The sequence below is a fragment of the Camelus ferus genome, chromosome 34 (assembly GCF_009834535.1).
Source record: "Camelus ferus isolate YT-003-E chromosome 34, BCGSAC_Cfer_1.0, whole genome shotgun sequence".
In the NCBI taxonomy this organism is placed as follows: Eukaryota; Metazoa; Chordata; class Mammalia; order Artiodactyla; family Camelidae; genus Camelus; species Camelus ferus.
Genome location: NC_045729.1, coordinates 5,180,651 through 5,199,392, shown reverse-complemented (window position 1 = coordinate 5,199,392; position 18,742 = coordinate 5,180,651). Strand labels below are relative to the sequence as shown.

Below are 18,742 nucleotides of genomic sequence, written 5' to 3'. Positions count from 1 at the left end.
GTTTAAGAATAGCATCTCCATATCCTTGACACAAGTCTGGAAATAGATCCAATAGTAGGCCACCTAGAAAACATACTTTGTTCTATTGTATTGAATTTTAAGTGTTTTCATTTGTACAATTTCCCCCAAATGTTAGATTAGAAGGGGAAAAAAATTATTTGGAAGTATAGGTGATCTTTTAACCAACCTCTCTCTTTGTATTAAAGATGCAGTTGAGTTCCAAATATTGCAGATAGTAACTATTATATATAAAGTAGATAAATAACAAGGTCCTACTGAATAGTACAGGGAACTATATTCAACATCTCATAGTAACCTACAATAAAAAAAATGAAAGCGAATAGATGTACGTATATGTATGACTGAAACACTATGCTGTACCCCATAAATTGACACATTGTAAACTGACTATACATCAATTTAAAAAAATTTTAATAAAGATACAGTTGAAGCAATTAAATATTAAAGTAATCTGGGAGAAGGAATAATTAGTTTGAAAATAATCGCTAACATTATTGAGCATTTACTCTATGTCAGGCATGGTTCCAAGCACTTTATGTTCATTACTTTACTAAATCATCCCCACATCCTAAGAGATAAGTACTATTGTTATCCTCCTTTTCTAGATTATTAAACAGAGGCTTACAGAGTTTAAGCAACTCGTCCAAGTTCACAAAGCTAGTATCAGACAAAGATTCAAACCCATGTTTGTTTGATCCCAGAGACTGAACTTTAAACCATAAAACTATATATCTTCAATTTCCCAAGAACACATTGTCTTTGAAAAGACAAAAGTTCAAGCAATTCTCTCCTTCCTGGAATAAAGCTGATTAAAGATTTAGAGAAGTTGACGAGTTACAAAACAAGGAGTAGTTTCTCTTCCTTTTTTGAAAATGAAAAATGAGGTATTTTGGAGAGAGATGCTTTTGCTAAGATTCATTAGTTCGGTGATTTTGGACCAGGAGAGGTAAGCCCACACCATTCCCATCCTTTAAGCCAATTTAGCCAACTTGCTGGGTCACACTGGTCCCTCCTAAAGAGTGACTCCAGGATCTGCATCACAGTTCTGGAACTTCTCAAGACCAGCATCCACTATTCTTTGAGCTCCACTCTCCTGATGCCATCTTGCCTCTCTTATTTTTGGTTCTTGTCAAACTCTTTCTCATTATGGAGATTTTGCTCAGTGACTCAATTGAGATCAAACACACCAGACTGTGTTTTGTCCTCTGGCCTTATATGCTAATACTTTTCATAAATGACACCTCACTTCCCACCTATCTCTGGCCTAGGGACGCCACCTTCACCAAAGTATCTCCCCTCCTCACAAACACAAACACACACACACACACACACACACACACACACACACGCAGAGCAGAGAAGGAGGGTCTGACGAGAGTAAGCAGGCTATGCTGATGGAAGGAAGAAACATGTATTTCCCTCCAATAATATCTTTCCAGGTCACATTGACAGAGAGTTAGCCATTACTTAATAGATAAACATCTTAGACAGAAGAACCTGAGAGAATTTCCCGACCTCTGCAAAGGGCATTCAGGGAAACCATAGAACAAAAAGGGGATTCAGAAATCTGGTAAAATTCTGCATATTTACTTGAGGAAAGAAATCTCTAGGGAAGAAGTCCTTAAACTTCTATGTGTCATTCATTTCAAAGTCTGATCACGTATTTTGCAGAAAGACTAGTCCAAAGGAAGGCAGTCTCGAATCAACAAAACCAAATTAAGACACCAGGGGAAGAAAATGTGACGTGGATGAAACCAGAAGAAATAAAATGTAGGATTTGTTGGCAGTGTTGATTCAACGAAGGAAGAGGAGTAGGAGGAGAGACCAAGAAGGAAGGGAGGGAGGGAGGAAAGAAAATATTCAGCCTGGTGACGAAGACATGAATGCTTTGTTGAAAATATTTCACTTGCTGAAATTCCATTAATTCCATTAATATCTCTAGCAAATTAGAATAATCTTTCTCTTTCTGCTCAATTATTTTCTTCCCACTCTGTGATTCTCACCTCTTCCTTCCAACTTTATTGATCAGGGCTTTCCTTCCCAGTGACATTTACTGTCTATACTTATGGTCTTTGACTCTTCTTGCCTGAACTTAGCAGCTGTGCACTGCCCGGTCACCCCCTCACCCCACGCCCCACAGTCCACCTCCCAGGCTTGGCTGCCCCACTGAGCTTCCTCTAGCATGGTTCACATCGCGCCATTTGCCCTGCTCACAAAAAGTCACCAAGTCCAAATCTGCCCAGCAGATAAGGCCTTCCATGCTTCCAACCTTCCTTATTTTTTCAGTTCTTCACTTCTTATTGATAAAGTTTTGATGGCAAACAAGCATTAATGCCCACTGAGTCCCAATCGCAAACAAGCATCTTGCTACCGGGAAAGCTGTAAAGGAAACAGCAGAGACAGTCCCTCCCCAGAGAAACTCAAAGCCACATGAAGGCAAAAGTAACTTCAGCAATGAACTTAGGGGTTTCACTGAAGATACACTTGCACTTACTCTTACAAGGGATCTGAGGAAGGGCAGGAGCCAAAATGCATAAAGCATTTATGAGGTGACATTAGAAGCATATATGGGGGGGAGGTATAGCTCAGTGGTAGAGCACATGCTTAGCATGCATGAGGTCCTGGGTTCAATCCCCAGTACCTCCTCTAAAAATAAAATAAATTAGTAAAACCTAATTACCCTCCCTGGGAAATAAATAAATTAATTAACTTAAAAAATAGTATAGGTAATACTGCTCGTTAAGCTTTGTACCAAAATTAATGGGGGAATTAAGATCTTCCAAATATATCTTTATTCATTTACAATCTTCTTTTATTCTGATCCATCCAGGGCTGAACAAATTTACCCTCTTCTTTAAGGCGCAGATCTGGGTAGACAAGAAATACGAGATTCTGATCATGTTGAACAAGGTTATTGCTATTATGGAGTTGCCCTGCAATTTCCAAATAAGTTTTCAAAACAATGTGGGCAGGGGGCAGGGGTTGAGGGAGCGGCCCATCTAGCCAAGATTTGCTTGAGCCTTGAGAGAGCTCAGTTCACCAAAGGCCCTGTCAGATCTGTTATTCAACTAGTCAAAGAAATTTACTTTGAGGAACACAGACAGACATTTTTCACAACCACCATTATTTAAAGATGCAAATGCTGTGTGAAATATAGTACTTAAACTCCATTGTGATTTAGCACTACCTATTTCCATAATGAACGTTCCAAAGGATGAATCGATAGATCCTCCAGTAGCACATATGATAGCTTTTAATAATCTCGGAGCTTCTTTAATTATGTGAATTAAATCAAAATTGAAGAGTAAAAATTATAGCTTCTTTCTCCAGAGGGGTAACAGTAAACCACCAAAGAATGTACTCACAGCAAACATATTTTCATTGGTTTTTATAAACCAGACATTGTATCCGATATAAAAATGAATAACTCAAGAAAGGAAGTATGGACTTCGTTTCACATTCAAATGTTGATATATGCTTGTGACATTAAGAAATTGACTATTGGTGTTTTGCACTAATACTGAAATAAAAAAAACACCATGCCAATATAATTTACCCTCTTCCGTAAATATTAGATTCTTCAATTTTGGAGCAAAAGCAAGCAATGAAAGCAAGCAAAAAACAATCTTTGCTTTTTGTTTGTTTGCTTTTTACAGAACTCCAAACTAGCTCAAAAGATTTTTTTTAATTTAAAAATGTTTTTAAAGATTTTAAATTTTTTGTTGTCATACAGGTAAAAACACAGTTGTTTGAACTAAAGTCAAACTCATTTGTGTGTGTAGACACAATCATTATCTTCACTCACGATCTTTATATTTCTTTGTTAAAAGCAGGCATCTTCTACTCTTATAACATGAGTATATTTTAACAACTACCAAAGAAGAGTTGTTCTTATAACTCAGATGGCAATGGGGTCAGATGACTGAATTTCATCCCTCCTACTCCAGATTCTTCTGACAGGTCACTTGCAGTTATGTGGTGTAATTTATAGTCTCCCCTATCTGGATCACTATGACTTTAAAGCATGGATTCATGGGTTTTGCTTTTTGCTTTTCCTGGATGTTTCTAGGCATAACTACAAAGAGCAGCAATGAGGTCACTATGGTTTTAGACACTGATCATATTCTGCTTGCTGCTATCATTATTTTGTTTAAACACAGGCAGACCATGTCTTGTTCATCTTTCCATCCTCCATAGTGCCTAGCTATGCACACTGTAGGTGCTCACTACATATCTATTAGATTGCTGATCACAGAAATGAGTAGTCCCATTCCAGGCAGGCACAGCCCTTCCAGTGATAACAAAGGCAAGGAGTGTGATCTAAACAAAGAGTAGTCTAAATCACCTAAATCCAGGAGCCAAGACCCAGTGCATCTGGTGACACCACCACCCAGTCCTGCCTGAGGTTTCTGATGCAATAATGTCCACTGGACGGAAGATTAGCAGCAGGAGTCGTGAGCACACAGCATCCCAGAAATGCTCAACCAGACCTGATGATTTACATATTTATTCAACACCGATTCCACTGCCTCTGTTCTCACTTTTGACTCCAGGCCACGTCCACCTTGGAGTACCACCTTTGAGGCCACCTTGAGCAGCCTGCGCAGTCCCTCAGTGCCACCAGTTGGGTTGCCCCAAGTTGGTTCATACAACCACCTCTATGTATGACTGTGATACTGTAATTTATAAGAAATACATGTTTGGTCTTTGTCCCTGTTTCTGGCACAGAGCTCCTAAAACCCTCGGACTTTCCTATTGCGGTGTCTTCTGTTATGTTAATGAGGTGACTTTTGGAAATCACCTAGGTATGGGCCTGGTTTCCAGTGGAGCCCTGTGATTCCAATAATCACCAGGTGATTAGAAGGCTGGAACTTCTGGTGTCACCCTCAGACCTCCTGGGAGGGGAATGGGGCTGGAAACTGAGTTCAATCTCCAGTGGCCATGGAGTCAGGCAATCACACCTCTGTAACGAAGCCTCCATAAAAACCCAAAAGAAGAGGGCCTGGAGAACTCCCAGGTGGGGAACACGTGGTGGTGCTGGCAGAGTGGCTGGCCCCGAGAAGCTCGTGACCCTGCCACCTCCCCCAGACCCTGCTCTGTGCACCTCTGCTATCTGACTGTTCCTGAGCTGTATCCTTTCATGATAAACTCGTGATCTAGTGTGTAAAATGCTTCTCTGAGTTCTGTGAGCCCCTCTAGCAAATGAACCGCACCTGAGAGGGCTTTGCGGGCACCTCTGACATGTAACCTGTTATGGTCAGAAGCGCAGGTCATAGTGTGGGCTTGAGACCGGTGTCTGAAGTGTGTGGTAGACGATATGAAACCGACCTCTCTGAAGGAAAATACTGAAGCTAAAATTACATAAATATCTAAAGCTTTCCGAATGGCCAAAAACAATAACAGCAACACCACAAATAAAGTTACAAGACAGGCAATAAACAGAAAAAAAAATGCTATATATATTTCTAATACTCTGTTAACATGTAATGAGCTCTTTTTTTTAATTTTAACAGTTGTTTTAATCAAGTAACATAGCTGTTTGAAACAGTAAATTTTAAGACAGTTGAACAGAGCAAAGTGAAGGGCTACTCTATGCAGGATAGCCTCTTTGAATAAATTTCTTACTATGTGGATTTGAATCCCATTGGAAGTTTGGCACTAATAATGAGCTCTTATAAATGGAAAAAAAAAAAGGCTCTTATAACAAATCAAGAGCTCTTGTCTACAGGAGATAGGCAGAAATGGTAATGGGGAACTCCCAAAAGAATTAAAATAAATATGCAGGGGGGAGGGATAAACTGGGAGTTCAGGATTTGCAGATACAAACTACTATATGCAAAATAGACCAACAACAAGGTCCTACTATATAATGCAGAGAATTATATTCAATACCTTGTAATAAACTACAATGAAAAAGAATATGAAAAAGAATATAAATGTATAACTGAATCACTATGCCATACACCAGAAACACATTGTAAGCTGACTATACTTCAATTAAAAAAATTAATTAAAACTAAAATGGAATAAATTTTAAAATTTAAAAAAATGTTTAAAAAATATGATTCATTAGAACTTAAGACCTTTCAGAACAGGTAAGAATTTAATAAAATGTTCTATAGAGGCTTAATATTTCTATAAATTGAGTTTTATTCTCCAAACCATTTTGGACTAGTCAAACGAGTCTTGGTATCAGTAACTGAAAAGAGAGGCAGTCCAATTCTTTAACACTAGCATTTGAGGAATGTGCTGAGTAACACCAGGGAATATGGGCCACGTGGATAGACTTAGCAGGGTACTGAGTACCCTGACTCCTGGGGAAATGTCCCAGTTAGGGCACTAGAGGACATATTTTCTAGTCTTCCTGTTAACTGAGTGGAATAAGGTGTCACGTGGTTGCGGGAAGTGGGGAGAATGCCACCGTCAGATCTTTCAGGACCATCTTATGTGAAGTGTGTGGTGAGAATTCATCTCTGGAAAGCACACAGAGAGCTCTGCCACCAGGCCTTTTAGAACACCCCCAAATCCATTGTCGGTAGCACTTAGGGAATTAATAAATAGTAGAGACTGTTTACCATTCCCTTGATTGCTCTGGGGAAGGATTTATGCTTTTAAGAAAAAGTGAAGAAAAGAACAGAAAAAGGAGGGTGAGAAGGAGAAGAGACCATTGCTGGCATCGTAGGTTTTTTAAAGCTGCTGTATATGGTCTCACTGATGCAAATAAAGTAATTCCAGGCAATGCAGTCTTTCACATAGAGGCCAGCACTGCTGCGCTGAGGTTTCTAGATAATCCTGCAAACGCTAATGAACCATCCACGAGGCAGCAGGTAGACGGAACACTGTGCCATGCATTCCAAACAAGGAATGTAATGTCTAATGAAACTTGGCTAAAATATCCCTACATTACATATTTTATTGGATACAGTATTTATACACATTCTGGTGAAAAACCTCATCTTGCAGCTTTCGACTGACCTTTCCAGATAATCTCTGGCCCCTTTAAACCTGGATTAAAAATTTAATTTGACAATTCAACCAATCTTAGAACTGATGTCATCAAAGACACTATTTTTTTTAATATGGTGGTAGAAAAGGGACACATTCTGTTTTCACTTCAAGCTACATTACAAAACCAAAAATACCCCTCCTCCCTAGCCCAAAGAAAGGGCCCTACACCAAGAACAAACCCATAAAGCATCAAGACAACCAGCCACAAAACTAGCTGATCCGTCTCTGAATCCTCTGCTTACTACCAGTGGAATGTGTCGTGCACTGAGATACATAAATGTACTCCACCAACGTGTTTATGAATTAATGACTTGAGAAATATATATATTTAGACTTCATATGAGTGGGAGTGATTCCAGAGTTTAAAATATGTTATTGAAACATTTGGCTATAAAAAAAAAAAGGAAAATATTTACTATGAGAACATATTTCTCATCATCTTGTGAATACTTTGGTATTAGATAGAAAATCTAAAAATTCCTACTCTCTTTTGCTTTCCTATAAAAACCTTATGATTAGAGTATCTTTTTAAAACAGCAGGAAAAAAAACCTTTCAATATACATATTGCAAAAAATAAAACATCTTGTTATCTATTTTAAAAGATATTGGTGTAATAACACACACATACACACAAAACATCTTTGTCTGTTTCCTAAAATTTATGAAAGAAAAACTCAGGATCTTGAAAACTAATCAACACACTCATTAAAATTCTAAGTGTACAAATGTTCAGTAGGGAAATATGTTCAAAATAGCTAAAAAGTAGCTTTCTAAGAATGTTGACAATGCAAGATTATTGCAGTATTTGCAAAAGAGAATTGCAACAAAAGAAGACTTGCATATTTAATTCATTAGCTTTAATTCCTCTCTGAATGTCAAGGGGATTCAATTCATTTGCATCAGACTTAGGTGTTAATGCCAGAGAATTTATTAGCCCCTTTCCAGCATTATTTTAGGAGTACTTACTCTTTTTCTCCCTAGATGTTCTAAGATTTTAACCTCATGGGTGCCGGGAAGTTTGAACAGAATTATCACTGTAAAATCACCAATCCTTCGGGCTTGGATTCCTGGGGCAGCTGCATCCAGATTTGTTGTGTGTTGGTCGTCCGGGCATCGGCCCGGGGAATGCTCTTTATTTAGTTAACTAGGTGTGGTGAGCTGCACTAGGTATAAGAATAACAGCCAAGGTATAACAGCCACTGCACTCCAAACATTTACTGTATGAAAGTTTGTGCTTGACTGGCTCAACTATGCTTCTCATAATAGACTGAGAAAAAATTCAGATGGTATATGGTTACAAAAGCACGGTGGCAATTGAAAAATCTGCAGTCTTGCTTTATTCTGAAGATCACTACTCACCTCCCTGACTACCATCTTCTTTCGTCTAAGAAGGAGGACCATTTTGAGATCAAAGTTCTGGGCCTGTAAGATGCATAAGATGCATAATATAGAAAGGCTGCTTTCCTGGTTGTTAATCCTACTATCTCAGGGAGATGATTTCATCACTAATTTTCTGACTCACTCTTTCTCCCTCTAAAGAATTCTACCATCTTGTATCATTAAGTTTTCAGTATGTTGACGTTTTTTCACAGTTTTATTTTACAGATGCACTTTACATTTAAATTTCTGTCATAGCTGCATCTTTTAGTTGCTGGTTGGCATTACAGCGTTTTCTCCAGCGCAGATAAAAAGCACGTGCGTTTCACCAATCCTGAGACTGCTCTTCTTTGAAGTGAGGTCCCATTCGTTCTAGAGGAATTTTAATGGCAAGCCTAATTCCAAAACAAGGATTTAAAGACTTTGCAAATAGCCCATAAGAATCTAGAAAAATATCCTATTCACAGTTACTGCTGCAGATACAGCAATATGGGTATTTATTTCTACCTACTTTCTACGATAAAGGAAACACGAATATAAATTAGCCCTTTGTTTCTTATTAGAAAAACACTAGCTGTCTATAATCAAGGACCATATATTTCAATTTCAACCGGAAAAATCTAAATTTATAACTCCTAAATAAAAGATGCCAGCGATGGCTAACTCCTTTCTTTATTTCTTTAATTTCTTCACATAATTTATTTCTTTAATTTCCTCACATAACTGGCACAATTTCAGACTCGCTAGTTTCTGCCCAGTTTGCTGGAAATGTTCAAAAGCAGCAGTGACATTTCCTTTCTTCATGCAAAGGACTCAGTCCAGGTCTTGTCATCAAATCACTGAATCTGTTTATCCAAATGTATCTGTCCAGATTCTTGTTGCTAAATGCATTTTAATCTAATCCACTCACAGTTCTGACTTATTTTACGTTTGCACATTAGATTATTTTGCTGTGCTGTTAAAAATACGTCTTCAGTAAAATGAAATTGGATGATTTCTAATCTTTTATGCTCAAACTTTCTGTTTCAAAATTCTCCAAGGAAACTGGTATCATTTTCAATGGTAGGGTATTTCACGGCTTACAGGCCTCAAAATCTGGAGTTCTTGCCCTTTTTTGTGCATACGTATATTTTTTTTATTGAAGTACAGTCAGTTTACAATGTTGTGTCAATTTCTGGTGTACAGCGTAATGTTTCAGTCATACATGAACATACATATATTCATTTTCATATTCTTTTTCACTGTAAGTTACAAGATATTGAACATAGTTCCCTGTGCTATACAGTATGAACTTGTTGTTAATCTATTTTATATAAAGTAGTTAGTATCTGCAAATCTCAAACTCCCAATTTATATCCCTTCCCACCCCTTTTCCCCCTGGTAACCATAGTTTGTTTTATATGTCTGTGAGTTTGTTTCTGATTTTTACCTCTTAGAAGAAAACATAAGCAAAACATTATCTGACATAAATCTTAGCAATGTTCTCCTAGGGCAGTCTACCCAGGCAACCGAAATAAAAGCAAAAATAAACAAACGGAGTCCTCTCTTCATCATTTCTGCAGGAGTGACCGAGGCCTCTGACCGTCATGTACACAGGGACGCAGTCAGTACTGGGGTGGGAGAGAGAACAAGTCGTGATGGGCAGAAATGAATTAAGAGAAATACTAGCAGTGTTGTAAGAAGCAGAAACCTTCTAATTCTCTGCTGTTATTAAGCCGAAAATGATAGGAACTAATGAAAGCAGCAAATCTAGGTGCAGCACGAACATGGGGACTCGAAACACAGAAAGGGGAAAACAAGAAGTCCTTCTAATGAGGCTGCAATATGATGACACATCACCATCTGCAAAACAAGCTGAACTTCCCAAGAAACACATGACCGCACTGGTGTTCTCACGGGAAGTTATTTTGGGAAAGAAGGAAAAAAAAAACTGTCAATATTCTAGCAATAACTGGGGCTCCTGTGTCATGCACTCAGGAGAGTCAACTGAGAGAGCTGAGGTTTTCTCATCTATCTCTTGGGCTGTACCCCCGCAGGCCTGCAAGGCCTGTACTTGCCCAGCTTCACAGTCCAGGAAATAGCCCGGAGTCAGTGACAGAGGCATGAATGGTTTATGGAGAGCAGGAGCTTACATGCCTGAGGCAAGGTCCCCACCATGTGCAGCAGGTGGCTGGCAGGACAGGGCGGCAGTCTCTGCCCCCAGGGACGGGGGGAAGTTAGCAGTTATAGGGGGAATTGACCTCAGGTCGGCTCACTGGGTACCAGGGAAACCAAGAGAGGAGCACGCGCCTCACCGCTCCTTTGATAAGAATAATCACTAGCGGAGCCTGGGGCGAGTATGCAGGAAGGTCAACAGGTGAGCAGGTGCAGGTGAGGCAGGCACGGGCGGAGCAGAGGATGTACAGAGAGCAAGAGGACAGCCATCTTGAGGGGCCGGACCGAACACTGTATTAGCTTAAGAAAGTTAACACTTAGATTCACTATCCATGCTTATGTGTTAACTTCACCACGTTGTTATAAAAATACTAATGTATGCGAGATACATGCTCCCAGAGCTACATCAAACTCTTACTGGTGACTATTTCTGAGGGTGGGGAATGGGATGACGGAGGACTTCTACTTTTTAACTTGTATAATTCTGTACTGTTAAGTTTTTGTATGTGTGTATACTTTATGCAGTAAAATGTATACCTGTTTCCTTTGTAATTCGTAAACAGAAACTATGATATTCCCTATAGTTTAAAAAAAAAACAAACCCACCTGCGCTGGCCATCCATGCTAAGAATTCATTTAGGCCAAGCTAGACCCTTAGCTTTAGTTATATAGTGAGTTTCTCTCTAGAAGAAATACTTTTAAAGTATTTGCAAAAAAAAAATTAAAAATTAAAAAAATAAAGCACCCGCAATACACTGTTTCTAATGTCACTGCCTTGATGCAATCACTGCCTACCCGGGCATTTGTGATCACAACACAGGGTTTACCAATTTCCCCAAGAGTGCGCCCTGGGCAGGAGCCTTGGGAACTTCTTTCACTTTCCATGCCTGCATTTCCCAGTGGGACACAAGTGACGAAGAACACATGTAGGTGGGCACAGAGCCCACAGGACTCATAATTTACAGCACTCAAGGTACAGGGTGAGCCAGGGATTAAAGTCGCCATAACCAGACACTTCTATCTTGGTATCCCACCTAAATTCTATCACCCCTCAAAAAACAATCATCATATTTTCCATTTTGGTGCCAGGCATACATCTAGTCATTTCATATACATCTCATACACAGTGTCTAAAATGTAATTCATCAGACTCTCATCCTTCACAAAATGTTGCAGATTGGATTCTCCAGATCCTAAAATAGAAAATTGGGCACAGGATGTCACAAGGTGTGTTCTTAGGGTCCATATCTGCACAGATGTTAAGAAAGTAAGACTGGGCAGGGGGAGCAATCGAGCTGCAATGAAGTCCCAACAGAGCCTCACTCAGGCCCCCGGGGAGCTCTGCAGCTAGGATGGATCTGCAAAGCCAAGCTGAAGCAAGGTCAGACATCATTAGTCCCCCTTGCCCACCAGTGTTTAGATGCAGACAGGGGCAGCACCTTGGGTCAAGTGGCTCTTTTCAGCCCCGTGTAGTCATCAGAAGGAGGACACTGAGTTGCGAGAAGCCAGGCATCACACTCCCAGCAGTAAGAGTGAGTGCTTCCATCCTGAAGGATGGATCCGAGCAGTGCCCCACAGGAACCAGCACACCAACTGTGCCAGCCTCTTTCTACAATAAAACGTTGGCACTTGTCGGGATAAACTCTTTAACTGAGACTTGTTCTGTGTGGCTCATTTGTACGCATAAATATTCTCTAGCTCATTTATTAATTCATTCAGTTTCTGAAACTGGTTTGTTTGGCCTCACTGTCGGGCACAAGAACTTGAGTTCCATAAACAGTTTGTTCAGTTTAACAACTGTGTGCTGAGTCCCCACAATATGCAAAGCACTGCTTAGCTCTGGCAATACAAGAATGGATATAGCACAGTGCAGAAGAATGATAATCACGGTGTATTTATTGAGGTTTTGCCATAAGGCAGGCTCTGTGCACCTCATTTAACTTTCTAGCAACTTGGTAAATTAAATTCCATTTTCATCTCCATTTTGCTAGCTGGGGAGACTCAAAATTGGAGGAGTTTAGTAACTTACCCAAGGTCACCCTGCTAATAAGGTGCGAGCAGGGTTTGAGCTCAGAGTATCTCCAGAATGGGAGCCCCTAGCCCTTCCATGAGGGATATGGTGACACGGGAAGGCAATCTCAGTATAAAGCTAAGGAAGAATGTTAAGCAAGAATGTGCAAGAGAGAGCAGTCCAGCCCGGAGAGCTGGAGAAAACGTCCTGAAGGAAGATCTGGGTGATGATCGGGGTCATCGGAGTGAAGGAGGGTTAAAGAGCATTCGAGGCAGAGAGATTCTACAAACAAAACAAAGAAGTACGGTGGAACTACAAGTAGTTCAAGGTTACTAGAGCATAAAGGTGCAAAGCAGGGTGTGGCAGGAGGTGAAAGGGAGATGGAGACTGGGCTGGTCAAGGTGAGCCTGCTGGGCTGTGCCAAAGAATGTTGGCTTAATCCTAGAGGACAGCAAACCATTCAAGGGTTTAAAATAAGAAACAGGAGGGAGGGTAGAGCTCAGTGGTAGAGGGCATGCTTAGCATGCACAAGGTCCTGGGTTCAATCCCCACTGCCTCCTTTAAAATATATATATATATAAATAAACATAATTACCTGCCCCCTCCAAAAAAAAAAGGATATTTCAAAAAGTAAAAAAAAAAAAAAAAAAAAGGAGCAAGATTAAAAAAATACTAAGGAAGAACAAAGTGGGACTTGTGCTTCAGAAGGCACAAAGTGGAAGACATAGGGTGCACTGCATTTCATGAATCAACTGTGGAGGAACAGCACTGTGATGGCTCGAAACTCAGGAGCCAGGGCAGGGGAAGGGCGGGGCTGACAGTGATGAGGGGAGGCGAGAGGGGAGATGTCTAATTCAGGCTGGCAGGTTATGGGAGATGTACCTATAAATGTCCACTGGGCAGTTCTAGTCCTAAGTGCAGATGAGAGATGGGGGCAGGAGACTTATTAGAATGTAAGTGGTAGTTAAAACTCACTAAAATGTGGCTGTTTTCTACAGAAGTGCGGAAGATAAGGAGAGTGGTGGACTGAGGACTGCGGCAGAGAGAGTTTACAAAGCAGGACAAAGGGAGGAGGACTGCCCTGTGTCACAGGGAGAGAGACAGCGCTTTGCAGTGATTACTGAACACAAAAATTCCTGTGTCTGATGCACAGGGAGCCCAAACAAGCTGAAACGTCAGTTTGGAGCAGGGAAAGCTTTATTGCAGGACTGAGCAAGGCGAATGGGCAGCAAGTGCTCAAAAAACCCAAACTCCCTGATGGTTTTGGGGGAAAAGTTTCCATGGGCAAAATTTGGGGTGAGGGGAGAGGGTGTGTGACTGTCTTCTGGTTGGTCGGTGGCAAGGTAGGTGTTCCAGGAATCTTGTGCTCAGCCTGAAGTTATTACCATCCTCCACCTGTGTGGGGGCCTAAGTTCTTGCAGAAGAACTCAAAGGTACTGTTATGTATATTCCTTGAGGAGGAGCCAGGACCCTGCCCCACGGCTGCACTAAAGGTTTCTTGACTGTTCCTCCCTTGTCTACACTCCCTTCCCTTCCCTGATTAGCAACTGTTTGAATCTGCCCTTTGGAACTCAGGGAAGGTCATGGAGGCTGAAGGAAGCCCATTTCCTACAAAAGAGAAATGGGAGGCTGAAAGGATTTGTACCAAGGAGGACCCCACCAGGTCCTGCTCTGTTTCAAGAGTAGTCCCAGTGTCACAGGCAGGGGACAAATCAGATAAGTCAAGTACTAGAAAGTGTCTATGGGGTTCGGCAATATGCCAATCATTGCTGACCTTCCAGGAGCATCTCTTGGAAGTGGAGATGGTAGGAATCCATTACCTTGAGTTGGAAAGGTGAATGGGAAGTAAAGAGATGCAGCTACAAGGTGCTGAAAATTCATTCAAGAAGGTTGAAGGGAAATGAGCACAAGAGAGAGCTACAGGGGACCCAGGGTCAGAGGATTGTAGCTTTTTTTTTTTTTTTTTTTTTTTTAGTCTTTCCTAGATAACTAATATATGTTAGACACTAGAAAGACAAAAATGACTGAGATCTGGTCTGTGCCTTCAAGGTACCCATAATCTAGTGCAGGAGACAGAAACATGAAAAGCCATAGTAAAATATGATGACCAGTGGTAGTGGTGTGATCAGAAAACAAGGGGAAGAGGGAAGAGAAAACCCTGACGGCTGAGAGTTCAGGAAGGAGGTGAATTAGCCAAAGACCCAACAGACGATCAGCAGAAAATGGAACAGCCATGGAACAGCATGGCAGAGGGTACAATGTGGGCACGTTTGCCGAGGACAATGTTCAGTGTGGCTGAGTACAGGAGAATGGTGGCGGTGAGAGATGACGCTAGAAAGGTAAGGCTGAGTTCAAATTACAGAGGGCTTTGTTTCTTGCATGAAAGAATTTGAACTTTTTTCTGAGTAATGGGGAGCTTACTGAAGGGTTTTTAGCAGACAGACCAAATAATATGAACAACCATGTTTTATAAGCTTCTCTCTTAAGAGAGAAGACAGTGGCTTGGAGGAAGCATCTGAGGTATTAGGAGGACCAGTTATGAGACCATCGTCTTTAATGCTGGGGGAGTGACTAACACAGCCTGGATGCAAATGAAGAGGAGGGACGGATTTGAAAGAAAATAAGAGAGAGAATTCAGAGTATGATTATACTTATGGGGAGTGGGGAGGGAGGAATGGTAAAAGATCATTCCAGATTTCTGAATTGGTGGCTGGATAGATGTCATTGGAATTAACTGAAATGTAGAACTTACATTGATTAAGCTTTAACATTTATAAAATATAATGATTATGATCCTGAAATGTCCATGTGATATCCAAGAGCACAAACATCTAGGTGCCCAGTGCAGTATTATGCATGGGTGGGATTTGCAGGGAGATATTCAACAGATAGTAGTTAAAGAAGGGCAATGAACACAGAGAGAAGAGAAGGCACTAAGGACAGATCCCTGGAGAATCCAAATGTAAGAGGCTGAAGAATTGGGAAGTGTTTGGACCAACCACTGTGGGAAATGGGAGAGAGAAAAGGCCAGGCACAAATATAAAGATCATTAAGTGGCGCTGAGCCTGGTCTACAATGGAAAATTTACTTTTGCAGGGGTTCTATCCACAGTGAAGGAGAGTTAATAAAATGGCCGCACTTAGGCTAACAGACTGCTTATTCTTACTTTTGCCCTTGAAACGGTCAACTAACCTGACTGACCGGTTGCTACTCACAGTTCCAGACTTGCTGTTAAAATAAAGCTATTAATTTTACTGTTTTTGCTTTATTCCAGTCATCAAAAGTAATAATCACACTTGGTTTCTGAGTTGTTCTCCTAGAAGATCAGGGAACTGTAACCTTACAAAATAAGCTAAATACCAAGAAGACCACGCCTTGGGCGCTTACGAGATAAAAAGAGATCAAAAAAGTGACAACCACTAGCCTCTACAGAACTGGTCGCCTGGAGGCATCATGACGCCATTCTGAGTCTTATGACGAGAAAATGATTCTGTTGATTGTTATCGATGCTTTGTTGTTTGAGCCATGGCTGTATAACCACCCTGCCCCATCCCCAAGGTGGGCTCACAGGTTTGAAGGCACCAGCCTGCTGTGAGTCCCTTTGCCCAGCAAAGCAATAAAGCTGCCTCTTTTCTCCTGAACTCCAAGACCTTGTCTCTGAGTTTCAGTTTGGCTCCTCGGGGACAGCGCCAATCTTTCGGCAAAAACGGGGCTGTATAAGTTCATATAGCTATGTTAGGTGAACCAAAAGGAGGGGTGAACTGAACCTTGGTGGGAAGTTTCTGGGCACACCAGCCAGGATGAAGCAATGCCAAGAGATGTGAGGGGACTGGTGAGAAAACGGTTGAGTCTGGAGTGCAATAATGAAGGATGTCAAGGCAGGAGAAATTGAGAATTCCAGGAATCAATATGCAATGCAGCATATGCAATAAAGTAAAATGAAGTATTACTCCACCATATCATCCAGTCTTTTAGCAAACTTAAATCTTTTCCAACTCAAGAGAAAACAAAATATGTCCTTTTGAGACAAGAGGGAAGGGGGCAGGGCACGACCGTTAAAAGAATGATGCAGCAATTAATACCAAGATGGCAGAAGATTCAACTCCCAGTAGACCTTGAGGCCCAAGATGGTGGGAGATTTGAACTCCAGTGGACCTTGAGCTTCGTTATACACACTGTAATGTACTAGCATGGTGAATGACACACCCACAGGCACCATGACAGTTCCAAGGCTAAGAATGAAAGGTCAAAAACAGGGCCATAGCCTAATTCCTGGGAATCCCCACCCCTTCCCCAAAGTAGTTGGAATAATCCTCTCACTTGTTAGCATATGAAAACTAGTAACACCACACCTCAAGGTCGTGCTCTCTCTCTCTCTTGCCTTCTGAGATGACCTGCACTCTGTCTATGGAGTGTGTATCCACTTTTACTTTAAACTGAACCAAACCCCACACCTCTTGGCCTTTCTCTTGCCTTCTGAGATGGCCTACACGCTGTCTATGGAGTGCACACCTCTATAAGTAAGTCTACTTTTACTCAACTATGGCTCACACTTGAATTCTTTCCTGCACAAAGCCAAGGACCCACACCTGGTGGGGCACATCCCAGGGACTCAACTGAGACCTGGGACACGGCCCTCCTTATGCCCCACATCTGTTTTCCTGCATCATCTTGCGAGAAGAGTGATGTTTACAACAAGATAAGAGAGAGGAGAAGTCCATGGCTTCCTAACTGTAAGACAAAAATGAGTCATGTCCCTCTTTATTTCTGATAATTTGGTTGAAGTCTCACAATCTTCTTTGATTTCACAAAAATGAGATATTGACTGGGGTCTGGAGCATCCCAAACTGTAATTTAAAACACTTATTTAGAACCCAGCAACTAATTCTAATAGCTATGTTACAACATGGAAAATGCTTACATTATAATATTGAATTAAAATAGAAGGATATGATGCAGGAAAATGGATGTGGTCCGTGAGGAGGGCCATGTCCCAGGTCTCAGTTGAGTCCCTGGGATGTGCCCAGCCAGGTGTGGGTCCTTGGCTTCGTGCAGGAAAGAATTCAAGTGTGAGCCACAATTGAGTAAAGGTAGATTTATTTAGAGAGATACACACCACATAGAGTGTAAGGCAAGAGAAAGGCAAGGAAAGAGGTGTGGGAGTCAGGTGCTCAGGTTAAAGTAAAAGTAGGCACACACTGCATAGACAGAGTATGGGCCGTCTCCGAAGAGGAGGGAGCGAAAAGGGCTGCTAGGAATGGTGGTGTCAGTTTTTATGGTCTCTGTAGCTTCACAGGCTTACAGGTGGGACCATTCCAACTGCCCTGGGGAAGGGGCTGAGATTACCAGGAATTGGGTCACTGCCCATTCTCTGGCCTTTTGCGGTTAGCCTTGGGGCTGTCGTGGTGCCTACGGGCATGTTATTGATCACCCGGTTGCAATGAGCATATAATGAAGCTCAATGTCTACTAGAAGTCAAACCTCTTAATCTTCAAGGCCAACTAGGAGGTGAATCTTCCACCATTTTGGTGAATCTTCTACCATTTTGATGTTAAATTGCTGTCATTCCTTGAGTGGCTGTGCCCTGCCTACTTCCATCCTGTCTCAGATAGACAATCGTATGTAAGCTACAGTTGCAACTACATACATCATGTGGAATTGAGATGTGAGTTGTGTAGATGGTGGAAACACAAGGATTCTCCCCCTCTATTTTCTAAAATGCAATTATACTGTTTTTACAGCAAAAGAAAATCCATCTGTGCTTGGCACAGCTAAGAAATAGGTAAAGCATATTCAACAGATATGATTCTATAACCCGGTAGCCCATAAATCTTTTCCACTCTAATGACCCTCAGCTCTGCTGTGTGTTGAAAACCAAACCCCAAAGCTTTTTACTCACTTTTGGAACAGCTAAATCTCTGGAATCTTAAATCCCATGTTCCACTTTCCAACCACAGCTGCCTCTCTTTCTAGCTCTTTCATGCCTTTACCACGATACTTGCTTTTCAGCATCATCCAGAGCTCCAGTTCCTTAGTCTCGCCTTGACATCTCCCGATCCTTGACTCACCAGTTTCATCTAGGATGACTCATATAACTTCTTTTCGTATTCCCCTGACTAAGGTACAAAGCATTGATTTTTTTTTTCTCCCACAGATGCATTATATTGGAA

At 41.2% G+C, this 18,742-nt stretch overlaps 1 protein-coding gene and 1 non-coding gene across 17 annotated transcripts in view; one reads left to right on the top strand and one right to left on the bottom strand.

The window, feature by feature from the left end:
• LMNTD1 (lamin tail domain containing 1) overlaps window positions 1–18,742 on the bottom strand; it is a 312,291-nt gene that overhangs the window by 249,975 nt on the left and 43,574 nt on the right. The gene's annotated exons all lie outside the window — the stretch shown is intronic.
• Window positions 2,596–2,667, top strand: TRNAA-AGC. The gene has a single exon. It is a non-coding gene; the product is annotated as a tRNA-Ala (tRNA).